Source organism: Danio rerio, chromosome 11 (genome assembly GCF_052040795.2).
Source record: "Danio rerio strain M-AB ecotype USA chromosome 11, GRCz13ab, whole genome shotgun sequence".
NCBI lineage: Eukaryota > Metazoa > Chordata > Actinopteri > Cypriniformes > Danionidae > Danio > Danio rerio.
Genome location: NC_141031.1, coordinates 42,593,346 through 42,614,085, shown reverse-complemented (window position 1 = coordinate 42,614,085; position 20,740 = coordinate 42,593,346). Strand labels below are relative to the sequence as shown.

The 20,740-nt window shown below is 39.1% G+C and overlaps 1 protein-coding gene and 2 long non-coding RNA genes across 52 annotated transcripts in view; 1 reads left to right on the top strand and 2 right to left on the bottom strand.

Annotated features, from left to right (window-relative positions):
- camta1b (calmodulin binding transcription activator 1b) overlaps positions 1 to 20,740 on the bottom strand; it is a 698,990-nt gene that overhangs the window by 576,471 nt on the left and 101,779 nt on the right. The gene's annotated exons all lie outside the window — the stretch shown is intronic.
- Positions 3,306 to 9,423, bottom strand: LOC147841883 (uncharacterized). Its single transcript, XR_015503087.1, has 2 exons — positions 8,761 to 9,423; positions 3,306 to 4,815 (listed from the first exon to the last, which is right to left on the bottom strand). It is a non-coding gene; the product is annotated as an uncharacterized LOC147841883 (long non-coding RNA).
- LOC147834901 (uncharacterized) lies at positions 9,202 to 19,317 on the top strand. The gene is made up of 4 exons (XR_015503047.1): positions 9,202 to 9,611; positions 12,928 to 16,724; positions 16,765 to 17,142; positions 17,195 to 19,317. It is a non-coding gene; the product is annotated as an uncharacterized LOC147834901 (long non-coding RNA).

The window sequence follows — 20,740 nt, the reverse complement described above, 5'->3', positions numbered from 1 at the left end:
CCTCCTGAATTATTAGCCGCCTCATGTATTTATTTCCCCAATTTCTGTTTGTCAAATTTTTTTTTTTTGAAACATCACCTCTAATAACTGATTGCTTTTATATTTGACATGATGACAGTACATAATATGTTACTGGATATTTTTCAAAATACTTGTTTTAGGGATGCACGATATTGTAAACGCCCAACGCTGAAGTTGTACACTAGACTTTTCTGACAGGGTATTAGAGTGTCATATATATATATATATATATATATATATATATATATATATATATATATATATATATATATATATATATATATATATATATATATATATATATGTGTGTGTGTGTGTGTGTGTGTGTGTGCGTGTGTGTGTGTGCGTGTGTGTGTGTGTACAGTTGATGTCAGATTATTAGCCCCCTTCTTTTTTCAATATTTCCCAAATGATGTTTAACAGAGCAGGGAAATTTTCACAGTTTGTTTGATAATATTTTTTTCTTCTGGAAAATGTCTTATTTGTTTTATTTCGCCTAGAATAAAAGCAGTTTTAAATTTTTTAAACACCATTTTAGGGACAAAATTATTAGCCCCTTTAAGGTTTATTTTTTTCTTGATAGTCTGCAGAGCAAACCATCGTTATACACTAACTTGCCCAATTACCCAAACCTGCCTACTTAACCTAATTAACCTAGTTAAGCCTTTAAATGTCACATTAAGCTGTATAGAAGTGTCTTGAAAAATATCTAGTCAAATATTATTTACTGTCATCATGGCAAAGATACAATAAATCAGTTATTAGAGATGAGTTCTTAAAACTATTATGTTTAGAAATGTGTTGAAAAAAATATTCTTTCTGATAAACATTAATTGGGGAAAAAATAAACAAGTGTTCTAATAATTCAGACTTCAACTGAATTATATATTATATATATTTATATATATAGGGTTAGGGTTGTATATATATATATATATATATATATATATATATATATATATATATATATATATATATATATATATATATATATATATATACACACAACAGTTCTGTCTGGTTTTTGAATCTGATTGGCTGATAACCATGACATATTAAATATCAGCACCTGTACAGCCTCTTTACCCTTTGTGTATTACTCCGCCCACATACAGCCAGCAAAAAGCAGACACTACAGATCTAAAGTTTAAAAGATGCTTGCTCAACTGTTTAACTGTCAGTTTATGATTTAAAACTGGAAGAAAGTAGTTCCTCATACAAAAGGGTTTTTGAGACTCTCCATGTTTGATTTTGTTTTTATATACACAATTATGCCATCAAACTGTTGTATAAACGCAATATCACACTCGTAGCAGTGCAATATGGGTGTATATCGCACGCCTCCCACCAGTGCCGATATACAGCCATATCGCACTGCTACTTGTGTGATATTGCTCATTTATATATATATGGTCACACTTTACAATACGGTTTATTAGTTAATGTTAAATAATGCATTTACTAACATGACCAAACAATGAAAAATACATTTACTACAGTATTTATTCATGTTAATAAACATTAGTTAATGAAAATACAGTTGTTTATTGTTAGTTAATGTAACTCATGGTCCATTAACTAATGTTGACAAGCATGGACTTGAATGTTAATATCGCATTAGTAATTGTTCAATTATGATTAATAAATGCTGTACAAGTGTTGTTCATGATTAGTTCATGTTAGTAATTGCATTAACTAATGAACCTTATTGTAAAGTGTTACCATATATATATATATATATATATATTAGGGATGTAACGGTATTGTAAATACCGTCATACCGCAATATTAAATTTTTTCGATATTACCGAAGTCGCATGACTCGGTAAAACTATAGGTCTTCTGAGAAAATTTGCTCAGGCGAATGAAGCGAACGGGAGGTAGCTGGAACTTCATTTCCCATCAGCCCCGGCGTGGCCATAATCCTTTGCGGTCTGTTGTCACTACAGATCCAGTAATGCGGAAATGGAGTGTGCTGCTAGTAGCGGAGATGAAAAAAAGATGGAAATGATCGAACCTAAAGCGGGTGTTGTCGCCGCGCGCGTGCTGAATAGCGGTGCTGTCGCGCGCGTTCTGATCAGCTGTGTTGTGGCGCGCGTATTGTAAAGCGCCGAGGGGGGGTTGAGCGCGCATACTCAAGAGAGGTGTTATCGCGCGCCTACTGAAGGGCTGGACTGGACGGAGGTTGTGTCGCGTCGCGGGGGCACTTTTGATCGTTTTGGAAGGGCATTTTCTATCCAAGACTAAAAAGGGCATGTGCACTGCACAGGTTGAGCCCTATGTGTGCACGTGCCTGCAAGTTGGGGAATACGACTAATAACAGTCATGGGGACTGCAGAAACACAGCACACTGTTCAGATTGATGCAGACATTGACTTGTACCGCAAAGAGACCTCTATCTATCTCACTCATGGTTTGTCCTCTCAAGTGGGGGAAAGACAATGCACAACGTTACCCCACTGCTGTCAACATGGGCCAAGTCATATCTCTCTGTCCCAGAATCCTCAGTCCCAAATGAGAGGGGTTTTTTCTGTTGCAGGGGACATTGTAAATACTCAGAGATACCAGCTTTTACCAGATTATAGTTATATGATAATTTTCCTTTAAACCCATCTCTATCTAAGTGAGTGATTAAATGTTAAATGTGATGAGTTTTTAACAATACTAAATTGAAACTTTATTTTTTTACATGGTTTAATAATTTTTTGTTATTAAAATTGAAGTTCCTGTTTCAAAGCTAACAGATAGATGGCTAATTTGTATGTCATTGACACTTTTGGCACTTTTTTGGGAGTATTTTCAAAAGTTTTTTTTTTCCTGTAAATGATTCAATAAATACCGTACCGTGACATTCATACCGAGGTATTACCGTACCGTGAAATTCTGATACCGTTACATCCCTAATATATATATATATATATATATATATATATATATATACACATACATATACATATATATATATACACACGCATATACATATATATATATACACACACATATATGTGTATATATATATATATATATATATATATATATATATATATATATATATATATATATATATATATATATATACACATATACGTGTATGTATATATATATATATATATATATATATATATATATATATATATATATATATATATATATATATATATATATATATATATATACATACACACATACATATATATATATATATATATATATATATATATATATATATATATATACACATACATGTGTGTGTGTATATATATATATATATATATATATATATATATTTTTTTTTTTTTTTTTTTTTTTTTTTTTTTTAAGGGGGCTAATAATACTGACCTTAAAATGGTTTGATAAAAAAAAAAAAACTTTTTCTCCAGAAGAAAAAATATTATAGCAAATATTGTGAATTTTTTCTCTGTTTTACATAACTTGGGAAATATTTGAAAGAAAAAAATTCAAAGAACAGCTAATAATTATGACTTCAACTGTATACAAGCTCAATCTAATGTACACTATGGCAGACATTCCCACAGGAAAGGATCTGATCATAAAATTGCATGAGAGAACAGATTTACGGCGTAAAGCGTAGACGGCCATGCGCATCCTCTCCAGTCGGAGATAATAGTATCGCAGTATTATTGTCAAAAGTCACTGGGATATAAAACGAAAAAGTCAAATTATTCACTGCCATGAATTTAAGGGGATATACTAATCTCCCGATGTCGCTGAACATGGCGCAACGGCTGAATAATAAGATCCGACTGCACGCGCAAACACGCATTTTCACATGCAGATCCCCAAATTACACGCTCCCCGTATTATTCATGACACCGTGCAAGAGGAGAAAGATATTGAGTTATCCTCTTATAAAAGCTTAGATGAAGTAATCAGACCCCGTCTGTCCTTATCGCTCCGCTACGGTCTGCACGTCACTGAATTTTTGCTATTTTGTCTTTTTTATTATCCCGCACTCTGAATTCCATCTTATTTCCTGAGGTGGATTCACTGATCCACAGCTGTACTGAAGGTTATTTGAGTTTGCCTGTCGCCCAGGGATATCCAATATTCACATTTCTGTTCCCCGCTGCTCCTGTTGACTCTCTCTCGTGGGAAAGTGAGAATGTGATTTCTGCCTCGTGGCCTGCCGCCGGGCATCAGATTTGACTCAGAGCGCCGGAGATTTCTGCTCTGTCTGCGGCCCATCACCTCTGCCCCCGGGTGTGTGTGTGTGGAAGCGCTATTTGTTTTCACGTCGCGGGGTTTTCCAGTCTGTGGGAGCTGCCGGGGCTTCAGAGACCACGATGTTTGTCTCTGAAGTCAAAATTCGGAGGCAGAGTTTAATACAAAGGTGTTACTAAAAAACAGGATTTCTGAGGGTCGCAAAGTGAAGAGCACACAAGGAAAACATTGGTTATTTTTGAAGCCAGAAAGCAAAAAGTGGTCAGCAAATGTATTAAAAAAATAAGGCAGATTCAGTCTGGAAATACGTCCTGTGAAATATGTATGCTTTTTCAATTATTTCCCAAGTGATGTTTAACAGAGCAAGACATTTTTTTCACAGTATTTCCTATAATATTTTTTTCTTCTGGAGAAATAAATTTTATTTTAGCTGGAATAAAAGTAGTTTATAATATTTTTTTTAACTATTATAGGGTCAAAACACTTACCGGTCACTTTATTAGGTACACCTGTCCAACTGCTCGTTAACACAAATTTCTAATCAGCCAATCACATAGCAGCAACTCAATGCATTTAGGCACGTAGCTATGTAAGCCTTTCACACATACACACCTTTCCGGAAAATTACCGCCAATTTTCCGGAAAGGTGTGTATGTGTAATCAGGCCCTTTTTGAAAATACCGGTAAATTCGTTCTGGCTATTTTCCGGAAAGAGAAGTTGTAAGATTACAGATAAATTGGAATGCTGTGATGTGTAAACGCAGAAGGAGGATTGCCGGAAAGAGCGCGTGCACGTCTAGAACGTGCTGACGTGAGACGCCTGCTTTAGCCAATCAGAACAGTCAGACGCATTCACGTCCGCGCGGTTCATGAGAATAAAAGCCTTTGAATATTTTACCGGACATATTTAGCTGCTAGATGTTAGTCAGATAACGTTTATATGTTCGTCCTAATGCCAACCGTGTAATTAATTATCGATAAGATGCTTATGATAAGCCGTTGTTTGTTTACCTTCAAGCATTGCGTGTGCCCATGAAACAGCCCGTGAGCGCCAACACACACACATATCTTGTACATCTCGACATGCGAAAGTGTTTCTCTATATGTTTTTAACAAAGTTGTTCACAATACTGATCATCCACAGAGTTTGTGATGTAGTCAAATGTTTATAAATACAAGCGCAGCCGTTTAGAGGTCATTTCTGGTTATGATGTCAGAATTTACCGGTATTTTGGAATGGATGCTCTTTGCAATGGATGCTTTGGAATGGATGCTCTTTTCCGGAAAAATTCCGTAATGTCCTCGCATGTGTGAACAGCACCTTTTCGAAATTAACGGTAAAGTCGTTCCGTAAATTTTCCATATATTTACCGGTATCACTGTGTGAAAGGGTCTATGGTTGAGATGATGTGCTGCAGTTCAAACCGAACATCAGAATGAGGAAGGAAAATGATTTAAGTGACTTTGAATGTGGCATGGTTGTTAGTGCCAGACGGGCTGATCTGAGTATTTCAGAAACTGCTGATCTCCTGGGATTTTCACGCACAAACATCTCTGGGGTATACAGAGAATGGTCCATAAAAAAGAAAATATCCAGTAAGTGACAGTTCTGTGGGTGCAAATGCCTTGTTGATGCCAGATTTCAGAGGAGAATGACCAGACTAGTTCCAGCTGACAGAAAGGTAACAGTCACTCAAATAACTCTGAACGCACAACACCTTGAACCTTGAGGAGGATGAGCTACAGCAGCAGAAGACCACACCGGTGCTAGTAAGGTGTACCTAATAAACTGGCCGATTAGTGTATATTAGCTCTCTTAAGAATTTTTTTTTTTTCCCGATTGTCTACACCAGTGTTTCCCAACCCTATTCCTGGAGGCACACCAACAATACATAATTTGGATGTGTCTCTTATATCAGATTCATTCATTTCAGGTTTTCGAGTCTCTTCTGATGTTTTGATGACTTGATTCAGTTGTGTTTAAGAAGAGGTTAAAAATGTGCAGGAGGGCACGGTGGCTCAGTGGTTAGCACTGTGGCCTCACAGCAAGACTGTTTTGAGTCCTGGCTGGGCCAGTGGGCATTCCTGTGTGGAGTTTGCATGTACTCCCTGTGTTGGCGTGGGTTTCTTTTTAAGGGGGGAACAACCTAATTCTTTTATGATTAATCCACTTGAAATTCTAAAAATAATTAAGTTAATTTAATCCGTTGTGTTCGGACAACATGAAGGAATTATGTGGAACATTTTACACTGAACAAACCAATGCGGCCCAATAAGTTGCCTAGTCATGCTAACTTGCCTACTGAACCCAATAACCTAGTTAAGTCTTTAAATTGCACCTTAGGGCACCCGGTCCATCCAGGTTGCTGCAGGAAGTGAAGGTCTGTGTGGGTCCTAATGCCCCAGTATAGTGATGGGGACTTTATACTGTTTAGTGAGCGCCGTCTTTCGGATCAGATGTTAAACTGAGATCCCGACTCAAACCGACTAAAAATCCCAGGAAGTCCTTCGAAAAATATTAGGGGTGTAACCCCAGCATCCTGGCAAAATCTGCCCACTGTCCTCTGTCCAACACGGCCTACAAACCATGCCGATATCATAATTGGCCTCATCACTCTGTCTCCTCTCTACCAGTCAGCTGGTGTGTGGTGTGCGGTCTGGCGCAAAAATGGCTGCCGTCGCATCATCCAGGTTGACGATGCACACTGGTGGTGGATGAGGAGATTCCCCCTTATGTGTGGAAAGTGATTTGAGTGCCCAGAAAAGCGCTATATAAATGTAAAAATGTCTTATTATTATTAATATTATTATTATTATTATTATTATTATTACTGTTGATGTTGTTATGACTACATGCCCCCACCTCACCCGGGCCACTGTAAATTTGTCAAGCAAATTGGGGCAAAAAGGTCTACAGAACAAAGCACTGCTGCCCAATAACTTGCCTAATTATCCTAACTTGCCTACTTAATGTAATTTAAATTGCTCTTTAGGCTGAATACTATCGAGAAAAAATATGTAGAAACATATTATGCACCGTCATCATGGCAAAGTTTTTAGAAATGAGTTATTAAAACTATTATGTTTAATAATGTGTCTCTCCATTAAACAACACTTTTTGTAAAGCTTGAAAATGTCACAGGAGGGCTAATAATTGTGATTTCAACCGTATTTCTTCAGTTCAGTGTGCGCTACATGCCACCTTTTCACCCTCGACAGCACAGCATGTCGTGCTTCTAAAACTTATCATCCAGGGGTCGATAAATAGCATGAGGGAAGGATATGAGACCTCACATATGACATTCACAGGGGGTGCAACGATCACCGGTGCATTTTAGCACTATAATAGAGCGGGTAATGTCCTTCAGTTGCTGACTTCTTGTTTTTTCTGCACTTTAATGTCATCCTCGGAGTTGTTGTAAAACTGTCTTGGAGTGGAGCAGTTAGAACAGGCCGTTCAGAGACAGGTGTTCTCTCCAGCCTCTGGGTAATATTCCCTCCAAATGCATTTAGCGGTCGGCTCCAGATGGATTCCTGCGTAAAATGGATGCTATACAACTACCAACCTGCTTCTTGTGCAAAAAGAAGGGGGAATCTTAATGAAAAGCACCTCAAGAAATGTAGACAAAGAGTCAGTAAAAACACATTTCTCTCCAGCTCTTCAACTTTAGCATTCGGTAGTTTTAAAACTTTTATATATTATGAACCCCCTTTCAAATATCTATATTTTCATGTATAAAATCTTTTTTAGGCATTTAGAAATACATTCATTTATTTATTTTCCTTTGGCTTAGTCGCTATTTCAGAGGTCACCACGGCGGAATGAACCGCCAACTATTCCAGCATTTGTTTTACACAGCAGATGCCCTCCCAGCTACAACCCAGTACTGGGAAACAATCATAAACACTCGTTCACACACACACACACTCATGCAGTACGGACCATTTAATTCATCCAATTCACCTATAGCGCATGTCTTTGGACTTGTGGGGGAAACCTACGCCAGCACAGAGAGAACATGCGCACAGAAATGCCAACTGGCCCAGTCGGGACTCAAACCAGCAACCTTCTTGCTGTGAGGCAACAGTGCTAACCACCATGCCACCCCTAGAAAGACATGCATCCTGAAATTAGAAACATTGTCAATGCAAACGATTCAAAAAGTATTTAGAAAATGATCTATTGCAGTGTTTCTCAACTGGTGGGTCGTGACCCAAAAGTGGGTCGTGGGAACATTTTCAGTGGGTCGCAGAGGGTGTGGTCAAAAAAAACAACAGTTTAATTTTTAACTTATTTTGACTTTTATTTTGAAATGCGTGCACGACAACCCTACCGTTTGACATTTAATCATTTAATTATAGCAACTAATATGTCAAAGCGCAAGTACGACTCCAAATATGTAAAGTATGGATTTACACATATTGACGGCAAAAAAGACTTAAAGCATCATAAGTAGCGAGATGCTCTCACAAGAGAGCACGAAACCACCTAAATTAAAACGCATTTAGAAAAAAGACCACATGTTTTATTAACAGTTTAGTTCATGGTAACTGAACCTTTCCTTACCCCAACCACTGTTTAAAGTATTTGTTGTTTTTACTATGTAACATGTCTATAATTTGATACATTTCTTTAAATGACTGCAATAAAAATATTGTTTATTTGTAAGTCTTGGTGATGTTCTTATGATTTATCTGTCACTACTTGCGTATGTTAACAAATAAATACAATTAATACTAATTCCTAAATTTGTATTATAGTTCCTAAAAATTTGGTTCACGGCTTGATGACCATGTAAAAATGTGAGTCCCATGGCCAAACCAGTTGAGAACCCCTGATCTATAGAAAATAATAATATCTGTAACAAAGAGAAGAATAATGTAATTATTAGGGATGTACCAATATGGAAATGTTGATATATTTATATGTGGATATCGATAGGTTGATAAATATTTTTTTAACATGAGTCAGATTTTTATTTTTATTTATTTTTTATTGCAAACAATTAGTGGACATCTCCGTGAAGTTGGCCCCCCACCCAACACAAAACGACTGCAAAATAGTCTCATCAGTTCGTGCTCCATTTGTGCTGCAAAAACTTGCGCTGTTTTGGTTTTTGCGATATTAAAATAAAATGTGTAGGTCATTCAGCGCGGTCACTCAGCACACATGCTTCAAATTCACCTTAAATAGTCTCGTTCGTTTGTGCTTCATTGAGCTGTTTCTGTTGTTAAAATATTACACATCTAACTATGGAGGATGGCGTCACCAGCCCACCGACATGCTCCAAATTAATCCGAAATATTCTTTTCTGTTTTTTTTTTTTTAATCATTATTATTGTTTGTTTTTATTTTTCTTATACTTTTTTTTTCCTTATAGAAATTAAAATTGCCTTCCCAGAGATGGGTTGCAGAGAAGGGCATCCGCTGCGTAAAAAACTTGCTGGATAATTTGGCGGTTTAATCCGCTGTGGCGACCCCGGATTCAGGGGCGGACTGGGACAAAAATTCAGCCCTGGCACTGTAGCCACATCAGCCAACATTACCACACCGACACAGCTCCACCCATGGACACGCACATTCAGTATTTATTTTGGTGTACAGATGGTAAAATAATATGACATTCTTCCCAGATTTTGATAACGTCCGGGTGACCTCGGATTGGGTCGGCCAATCTTGAAATCAGGCGGCCGTCGCCGACTGGGCCAAATGCTTAACATTTATTATTAATATTATTATTATTGTTTTTATTTATTTATTTATTTTTTATCAACATCATATCACATCTAGCAAGAGATAAAAGCTGCCTGCACGTAAAAACAATACATATTAAAAAAAAAAAACAAGAAAAAATAAATAAACTGACCGGCCCACATTTAAAAATTGGTCCGGCCCTTCTGGCATTTGCCAGAATTGCCAGATGGCCAGTCCGCCCCTGCCCGGATTAATAAAAGGACTAAGCCGAAAAGAAAATGATTGAATGGATTTAAATTGCCACGATGTATGAAACGTGCTATATAAATAAACTTGCCTTGACTTGCCTTGCTTCCATCATTTCATGCAACTAAACAGGTCGTATGTGATCGTATAGCATTTAAAAATCCAGACTGGCATCCACTTTCATGACCCACCTGCCCTCGCTGGTCATGACACGCCATCTGTTTTACACACTCTTTTATATACTCTGAAAACCGTTCAGCAGTCAGCAGCAACATCAGATCACTCTATTGCGTACTGCTGTCCTCTCAAACAGAGAGTATGTGTGTATGTGTTTGTACGTGTGTCCAAACATGAAGAGCCAGAGAGAGATTTATCTACTGAGGAAAGTGTCTTTATTACCGCCTCTGATGGAAGTCACATTTCCAGACTGGTACAGACAGAAACGCCACCGCATGTACCGATGACTAATGATCAGACTTTGTGACTGGGAAATGACATTAACGTCCATCCTTGAGCGTCTCGATTTAACGTATGTGATGCGTACGGGGAGAAATAGCCGAGCTGCTGCCATCTGCTACACTAATGAACGATGATCTCTGGCACATGAGGGTCTGGACAGCACCCTGTCCGCCAATAAGAACATCACGCTCACCTATAGCTGTAGGCGGGAAAACTTTTGATGACTTTAAGCACAGAGGACTCCGCTAGCCATTAAAACGTATGATTGAGGCGCTCACCACAAGGCTAACTTTCCTAATGTTCCCTAATTAGCTAGATTAGTTTCCGTGAAAACACTGCACTGAAGGGAGCCGCATTGTTGCCGGATAAACGAAGCACTGATAAACACTCCAGGCGCCTGTTTACATGGGTGAAGCTCCGACTTCCTTTTTATGAATCATATATCATCGGTGTGTTTCTCCATTGAAATTCCAGGTGCTGCTTTGGTGTCCTGTGCTGGACGGCTTTGATCAGCATATCAGAGCAAGGTTTTGGCTTTCATCTGAGGATGAGCACTTTGGCCAAGGGGGGAATTTGGATTGAGGTTTATCCGGAGCCCGGCAACATCCTGCCTTCACCCTCACACTCCTGTCAACTCGGCATTAATTCCCCCCCCTGTGCTAATCCTTCGTGTGAGACCTCAGCAAGAAGTGTTGACAAATCCACTACGTTGTAAAGGCGAGGCGTAAAGAATGAAAAAACAGTGTCGCCATTCAAGGAAGATTCACAAACCGAAGAGCTGGGGTAGTCTATTCTGCAAAAGCAGAGATTAGCATCGCAAAGCTCTCCACTTTGTTTGTTTGATACCTGCTGATAGAGTGATTACGTATTTATCTCGGCGCAAGCCTCCACTTTATTCTGTTTTCACTGCACATCAGGCGCCGAAGTGAGGAATTCTTGTTCTGCTCGAAAGCCTGAAGGACTAATTAGCAATTATTACTTGGCACTGGCAAAACACATGAAATATTTCTCAAAGTGGAAAGAAAGGGATAATTAAAAAATAAAGGACGATAAATTATACATACGCCGAAGTGTTAAAAAGAGGCCCTCCGGTGCTGTATTTTCGAGTTGCGCCCTTATGAAAAACTCCAGTTTGTTCTGGTAAACGACAGCAATGTGTTGTTTTTGGACACTGCCACAAGGCCTTTGCTTTCCATTGGCATGGTTGTGGCCCCAGGCAGCCCCGGAGCCGCTGGAGACCCCGGCCGCCATGGATTAAAAATAAATGCTCAAGAAAACACACAGACGAGTCTTCTCTTGCTGTAATTAGGCGGGGGAATTCTGCTTCCTCATTGGCAGCTCGTAGAGCAGATATTGATCGACTGTGGCCACAAACCAAACAGAGATGGGAAGGGAAAAGCGCTGTGGGCTGCTCTTTAAAATGCTAATAATTATTAAAAGAGGAAAGTTTGTATTGTTGCAACGAAAAGCTGAATAATTCAGGGCTTGAGACTCTCTGATAAACGCTGTAAGCGAAAGGCGGCGTATGATTAGGACCTTTGAATCTAAGCCCTGGGGTTTGCCTGAGCGTGAAAAGGAAGACGCAGACCATAAATTTCTTGAAGACCTAGACACCTCCACCATAACAGCTGCGGAGGGCTTGTGGGTAATGTTTGAAAGTCGGCCATGTTGTTCAGCATGCACTCAAAGCAATGGAACGTATGAGAGCGGCTGCCAGGGATTACTTGAAAATAGAAACCTTCGACTGAGAGTTCGGGGGTTGCTTTACTCTGCGCCGAACGTTTATTTTCCTCCCTGTCCGTGAGCATACAAATAGCCACTTTGTCACACCTAACGTGATTACCAGGATTTGTGGGAGTACAATGATGAATGCAAGCAAATACAGACGCACGAGCACGTGGATTAATGCTCGATCGGCCCACCTCTCTCCGATTTCAACGTGTGGTCTTGCTTTTGTTCTAAACAAACACTCCTTACTAAGCAACGGGGATCTTATAGGACAGAAAGAGAGTCGATACAGATTTAAAATTGAACCAGCTCTACTAAAAAAGACATGACCCATTTTCCATTTACAGTTTCCATAGGGTGGCATGGTGGCTTATCAATTAGCACCGTCGCCTCACAGCAAGAAGGTCACTGGTTTGAGACCCGGTCTGTTGGCATTTCTGTATGGAGTTTGCATGTTCTCCCTGTTTTGGTGTGGGTTTTCATCCATGTGCTCCGGTTTCCCTTACAATCTAAACACATGTGCTATAGGGGAATTAGGTAAACATAGGTCGTAGGATATGAGTGTGTGTGAATGAGTACATATGGGTGTTTCACAGTACTGGGTTGCGGCTGGAAGGGCATATACTGTGTAAACCTATATGCCGGAATAGTTGGTGGTTAATTCCACTGTGGCGATCCCACAAATAAGGGACTAAGCTGAAGAAAAATTAATGAATAACATTATCCATATTTTGTGATTTGCAAAGTTTTCCCTTTATTTATGGTTGTGGGTTGCATTATGGGATGTTGATGTCTGCTCTGTCGACTTTTGATGTTGAAAATTTAACTCTACAGTTTAACAAAGTGACTTTTATTGGCATTTTAGTAGAGAAATGTCTATAAAATAACAAAAAATGTACAATCAGTTTACTACACTGAAAAAAAGTGTTGCATACAGAACTGTTGCAAACATTTTATTTGTGTTAAATTTTAACAAACAAGTTAAATTTAATAATACTCAACTTAATTTGTTTGTTTAAATTCAGCCCAAATAAATAGTTAACAACCACTTGACGTAAAAAAAATTGTAATTCCAAGGAATCATTTTTAAATATTTTTTTTTCAGTGTACAAGGTTTTTGCAGCGTAATATTCAACACCAACACAGCCAATATATAAATTTAAACTATTAAAATTTAAATAAAAAGTAACTTTTTTTTTTTACTTTTCAAGATTAAAAGTTGTTGGATGAAAAATCAAGGTCTCATAATGCCATTTAAAAGCATATTTAAACAGGGGAAAACAAAAACATGAATCATAAAATGTGTAAAAATGCAAATTTACAGATATTTTTACAGTGTAGTTAGTCATTTAAGGTGGACAAAAAGTCTAACCTTTTCACAAAGTCATTTTATCAACAGAGAAAAAATAAATAGAATTCAGCAATTGTTCCAATCTCCCCTAAAAAAGAGGAAGTTCAGCCAAAAAAAAAAAATAAAAAAAAAATCAAGAATGACTTGGGTATCATGTTTTTATTAATCATTGTTTCAAACCACAAATATTTTTTCAAATTCAGACACAAGTATAAGACAATGCATCCAATGAAGAATTATAAATGACTATTTTTTAAGAGTTTACACCTAACGAGGTCGCACACCGGATGAGCCACAACGCACCATGCAGCGCCATGCATTTTAGAATTCTAAACACAGATTTCTTCAGGGTAAGCACACCAGAACCACAAGTCAGTGGTTGTCTGCGGCACCCAGCTAGACTCAGGACACTGTTCATATTTCTGCCGCTCCACAGAGTGCCAAGTCCAGTGTGCGATACATCCGACTGTCATATCTGGTCCGCAAATACGACATCCAATATCCAGCATTCGTTGTGTAAACTACTGTAGTTGATGACTGATTATAAAACGTGTTTGGCATGCTGCCCCGGGAGAGAGCCCTGAGCTCAGAAAATCTTCGAGCCGGGGCTTCATTGGGAGTGCGGAGTCTGAGTGGAGTCTGAGCTCAGGTAGGTCTCGAGAGCTCCCCGAATTCATTCGTTCAGCCTTATTTCTTGATTATTGGGGGTTGCAATGGCGGAATTAATCACCAACTATACCTGCATGTGTTTATTCGGTGAATGGCAAGCAAAACACTTTTATACTGTGCCAATTTGGTTTATTCAATTCGCCTATAGCGAATGTCTTTGGACTGTGGGAGGAAACCGGAGCACTCGGAGGAAACCCACACGAGCATAGGGGGTAAATATTAAGTCCACACAGAAATGCAGACTGGCCCAGTCGAGACTCAAACCAGCAACCTTATTGCTGTGAGGCAACAGTGCTAACCACTGAGCCACCGTGCCACCCTATCCTGGATTAATCTAGGAAAGAAGGGGAGAAGTCAGGGTGGATGGGGGGGATTCTAAGACAATGATGGCTAAGGTGATCAAATCTGGTTATTTTTGTACGTTTGTTGTCTGATTGGATAAATCGTATGATTGCTAATGTGGGACCAGCCATGGTCAATCATAAGCATGTGATCCTCTCGAAATTAGTTTAAAAATAAACTTCACTTCTCACAAAATCTAAAAGGCAATACATTTGATTTGTTTGGCAAAACAACCAAATATTTTCAAATGTGCAAGATGCCTGAGATGGATGTAGACAGAAACAGTAATTCGCAATACATCAAGGAAACTTACATTTGAAATCGTGGCTGCAGACGAATATATCATCACTTAAAAATCAATGTCTCTATAGAGAACATAAATGGGATGTTTACTTCTTGGAGCCTGACTTGGAAAAGCGTACTTTCTTTGTAATTTGAGACAGTGTTTATGTTGTTGTGCCTTGTCCTGAGTTCATGCCAGGCAGCAAGAGTTGATGGGAAGGAACTCTGACAGCTTCATGTAAAGCAGCCTGCGTTATCTGTCACACTTTCTTCAGTTACTCCTAGCGCTTCATATCTCTCTTCTGAAATGCCACAGTACCCCGTCTACATCCTTACATACATTTTTGGAGTAAAAAGCAGCGACCTCGCACCAAAGAGACGAGTCGCACAGTGCTTGATAAGTCAAGTCAATCTGTGGTAATTAACAGCGGAGGGCACGGCGGGTACTCCTTCGGAAGGGAAATATCATCTCTTCATTCTGCCCTACACAGCGGTGAGTGAACACAAGCTGAGGGAAGGCTATATATCTCAGGTGAACGCGGGAGGCCTGGCAAATTTGTTCACCACCTACAGCATAACAGATTGAGGGATGTGCCATTTCCCCCGGATCAACTTAATGGATTTACCTTCGCTCCTAATTACTGCAAACTGACATCGGTTCTGACATACACGCAAAGTCAAACACAACTCTACTCCCAAAAATCTTGGAGTGGGGGGAAATATCGACTTATCATCGCATTGTGATATTGTCTGCAGAAATATTGTAATGCTGCGTTCACACTAAACGTGGAAGTAGCATCAAGTGCGAGTGATTTACATGTTAAGTCAATGCAAAGACACGAATAGACATCCTGCGGTGCGATACACGCAAATAAGGCCTCGAGATTGACCCCATCCGCCCAAATGAAGTGCGACGAGTTGAGCATCGAGTTTAAAAATCTGAACTTCAGCGGACATTCGCATCGCATTAACCAATCAGGAGCTTTCTTTCGTTAAGGTGTGATTATATATTTATATATTTACGAGCAATAGTGCGATTTATCCGCACGTACCGCATCTGGTGTGAACATAGCATGAAGATACACGGATGTTCATATCAACATATCGCCAATATTTTAATAAATAAAATAGATTTTTTTACACTTCAATAAAGTGTGGAGTTGAAGTTGAGCTTTTTTATGATAAGCACAATTACCTTCAGCGTGTTAGTAAGGACCATTTATTAGTTAGTTAGTTAGTTAGTTAGTTAGTTAGTTAGTTAGTTAGTTAGTTAGTTAGTTAGTACTAAGTTAGTTAGTTAGTTAGTTAGTTAGTTAGTTAGTTAGTTAGTTAGTTAGTTAGTTAGTTAGTTAGTTAGTTAGTTAGTTAGTTAAGTAAGCAAGCAAGCAAGTAGCTAGGTAGTCGGGTAGGAAGGTAAGTAGGAGTGTAGGTAGGTGGGTAGATAGGTAGGTAAGTAAGTAGATAATTAAGTAAATAGGTAGCTAGGTAAGCATGTAAATAGGTAGGTATGTAGGTAGGTAGGCAGGCAGGCAGGTAAGTAAGTAGGCAGATAAGCAAGCAAGCAGGTAGGTAGTCAGGTAGGAAGGTAAGTGAGTAAGTAGGTAGATTGATAGGTAAGTAAGTAGGTAAATAAGTAGGTAGTTGGTTAGGCAAGCAAGTAATTAGGTAGGTAGGTAGGCAGGCTGGTAGATAGGTAGGTAGTCAGGTAGGAGGGTAAGTAGGCAAGTAGGTAGGTAGGTAGGTATGTAAGTAAGTAGGCAAGTAAGCAAGCAAGTAGGTGGGTAGATAGGTAGTTGGGTAGAAAGGTAAGTAAGTAGGTAGGTAGGTAGGTAGGTAGGTAGGTAAATATAGAGGTAGCTAGGCAAGCAAATAAGTATGTAGGTAGCTAGGTAAGCAATTAAGAAGGTATTAGGTAGGTAAGTGAGTAGATAGATAGGGAAGTAAGTAAGTAGGTAGGTACACTCTCAGAAATAAAGGAACAGGAGCTGTCACTGGGGCAGTACCTTTTGAAAAGGTAAATATTTGTACCTGAAGAGCCCACAGTGGTATCTCAAAGGTGCATATTAGTGCCCAAATGTACCTAAAAATGACCTTTGAGGTACCATTATGGACCCTTCAGGTACAAATATGTAGCTTTTAAAAAGGTGCTGCCCCAGTGACAGCTCCTGTACCTTTATTTCTGAGAGTGTAGGTAAGTAAGTAGGTAGGTAAGTAGGTAGGTAAGTAAGTACGTAGGTAAGTAAGTAGGAAAGTAAGTAGGTAGGTAAGTAAGCAGGTGTATATGTTGGTAGGCAAACAAGCAAACTAGTTAGTTAGTTAGTTAGTTAGTTAGTTAGTTAGTTAGTTAGTTAGTTAGTTAGTTAGTTAGTTAGTTAGTTAGTTAGTTAGTTAGTTTTAATTATCCCCTGCAGGGAGATTTCATTTGCAGCGAACACCTACAGAAACATTAGATAATTTCACGTTGGGCATTTATATAAATAGATCATTTGTAAAAAACAATGCACCACTAATCTAAATAAATATCCAGTCAACTGACCTACAACTACCACTAAGTGAGGAATTTAAAAACATAATTGCTTGAGTGATACATGATCATTTTGACCTATTCCTTACATATCTGGAAAAACAATATCATCTGTAACAAATTAAAGGTGTGCAATAAATGATGACTCTCATTCAACACTGTATATACTCTCAATACTCTTTACATTTTGTTCCCAACAATTATCTACCTGTTATAAGCACTTTCCCAAGTGACCCCTTTTGGACCCCAGAAGCATTCCCGTACCAACAGATGACACAAAATGTCACAATACTTTCAATAAAAGCACTATAATACATTATCAACAAATTGTAGTGAACAATTGTTGTCTTTGGTTCTTACAGAGTCAACCACAAACGTGAGAGATTTGTTAAAGTGTTGTTTAGTTTGACAATCTCATTTCTCACCAGCTATAAAGTTGAGAATGTTTTCCTCTGGAGACATAATTTTAAGTTGGAAAAAGGTAACTAACTGAAATACATCACGAAACATCCAACTCAGGCTCATTGTTAGGTACCCCTGTCTACATTTCTTGAAATATGTACCCAGAGGCACGTCTGGCTTCATTTCATCTGTAAAACAAATGCTATGGGGTAGTATGATGTCGTCAAGGGCTTCTGTTACTTTTCAAGGTACCACTGACCGCTTACCTCCATATGGCTATGGAAGTCAGCAGAAGTGTATGTTACGCCCTCTGGTGGATTATGGTGGATCATCAAAAAGTGTACACAGCAGCAAACAGACGTACCTCCGGTTGCGTATTTCACTGTCCCCTAAAATGCAGACCTGGGTACATATCTGCAATGAGCCTGTTTGGTAATACAATTTGGGAATACAACTGCCAATACATTTAAAAATCATAACATTGTGTCGTGATGAATGTATAATGTGATAATATCCTAAATGTGATAACATGGTATTGTGAAAACTTGCTACTAAAATCATATAATCATCACCAATCATGCTTATAACAGTGTCAGTATCAGGTCAAAAGGTCAGTTGAGTAATACTGAACTCAAATAGGAAAATAAAGACTTTAAAAGAAACAGTCCAAGAACAACAAGAGCACGATAGTCCTTTCTAATGGTGGTGACCATCTCTACGTCCAACAAACTAACCTTTTCATTGTTGGAAATCGCTGAGGCACCTGAAACACACACACTAATTATGTAAACATGACTTTGAGAAATGCAGAGCAGTGGAGAAGCCACGCTAGCTATGAATTTCCACTTAAATGTACACATAACAAAGGGCAATTGTGTGCAGTGTGTGTGTGTGCGTGTGGTGTAGAGATTGAAAGAGTGTGTTGCACATTGGGGGGTATTCAGCAGAATTTTAATGAAGCCTCAAGGTTCTGCTAAAGGACAGCGGGAAGGGAAGATGGAGCGAGGAGGCATTACACAGAACAAGCAGAATGTATGTGTAATAATAATTCACTCTTAAAACACAGTCTGGGATTACCTGGCATTGCTGTTAGGGGATATATGAGGATATTTGCCCACAATGCAAATCTGCACGTCTATTAGGCATGGGACGATAACCGTGTTCAAAGAGCATTGAATCACCACGAGGCGACACTCTAGTGCGATTTGGGAAACAGCCACTAGATGGCGCGGCGGCTATTTGGAAATGAAAATTCCCAAACCGGGCTCATTGTGGAAACGTAGTCCCACGGACGTTTCTGGAGACCGCGGAATACGTCCCGGCGGGTACGTACGGCTGCAGTTTTTGTTTTTGCGAATCCGTGAGAGGCCACTGTTGTGCGCGCCCGCGCTGTTCTCGTGTGAACCCACCAGAGGCCGCTGTCCGACTGACCGGATGATTGACTGCGCGACCGGCCAATCGGCCGACCCGCCCTCCTCCTTCCCTGAACCCAACCAATTTTACTGATCTACCCGGCCGCCCGCTCTCTTCCCTAAACCTGAGCAACAATTTACAAAAGCCGTCCGAAAAATAAAAGCCCTGAATTTTTTTTTTCTACTGCGTTTTCGGATTTCGCCGCGTTCTCACCCTGTCACGAAACTCATTCACTTAATTTTCGGAATTCTGTTTTTGTCTTAGCTGATTGCTGGAACCGCTCTTCCCCGGACTCGAAACCGGTCGCCGTGGTCAACTCCTCTCTGCATCTCGAGCCTGCCGACGTACACGGTAAGCTGAGTGGACAAACAGGTTGCAGCGGGGAAGCCCTCCACAAGGAGGTAAGGCAAGCGCGAAAGGGAACGGCGTCACACCGCCCCGCAGCGTTCGCTTGAAAAAAATTAATGCAGCCGTACGTACCCCCCGGGACGTATCCCGCTGTCTCCAGAAACGTTTACAGGACTACGTTTTCAGAATGAGCTTGGGTTGAAAATTCCAATAGACCAACAGCATATTATTAGTCTGTAAAATAAACTATTAAAAGTGCTGATGATTGTGATAGTAAGTGTTGTATTGTCGTCTTTCAGGTTGTATCTGAGCTTTAATAAATAAAAACAAAGCAGCTGATTGCCATCGCGACAGCAATAACACCCAATGGACGGCCGACCGCTTTCACTCCAAAATGGAGGAATCCGGGGCTGTTGCTGGGCGCTGCTCTTGGTCATTCTAAGCTCTTTGCCGAGTTCAAGGTATAGGTTTGGAAAAGTCAAGGTTTTAAAACAGTCAAAATTTTCTGCTATACCGTTCCTAAGGTATGAGTATGATTTATTTATTTACTTTTATTTAGTAGAACAGTATCTTCAGCAGAAAAGGCCGTTTTAAATTGTAAAATAATCTGTCATTTTGAAACAAATGAAGACTGAAATATTTAGCCTGACATGTTTACTGTTCCAAAATATTTAAAAATGTTTCTCAAATTAAACCATATTGTGTACAAAGAGGAAACTGGATTTGTTTTTTACCCAGACATTTAAAAGGAATACATTTTATAGCAGTAATCTCAAAACCTTGATAGCGTGAAATTTATATCTAAGGTTATCATACCATCAGAATCTCATACCGGCCCATGCCTAACGTCCATATACATAAAATCGACATAAATAAAAATAAAAATGATAAATGTCTCATGATTGAGATGCATCGCTTCTAATGCATAATTCGACCAAGACGTAAAAGACCAATGTTGTGTTGTTAAAACCTTTTTGAAATAATATGATTCATTCATTCATTTTCTTGTCAGCTTAGTCCCTTTATTAATCTGGGGTCGCCACAGCGGAATGAACCACCAATTTATCCAGCTAGTTTT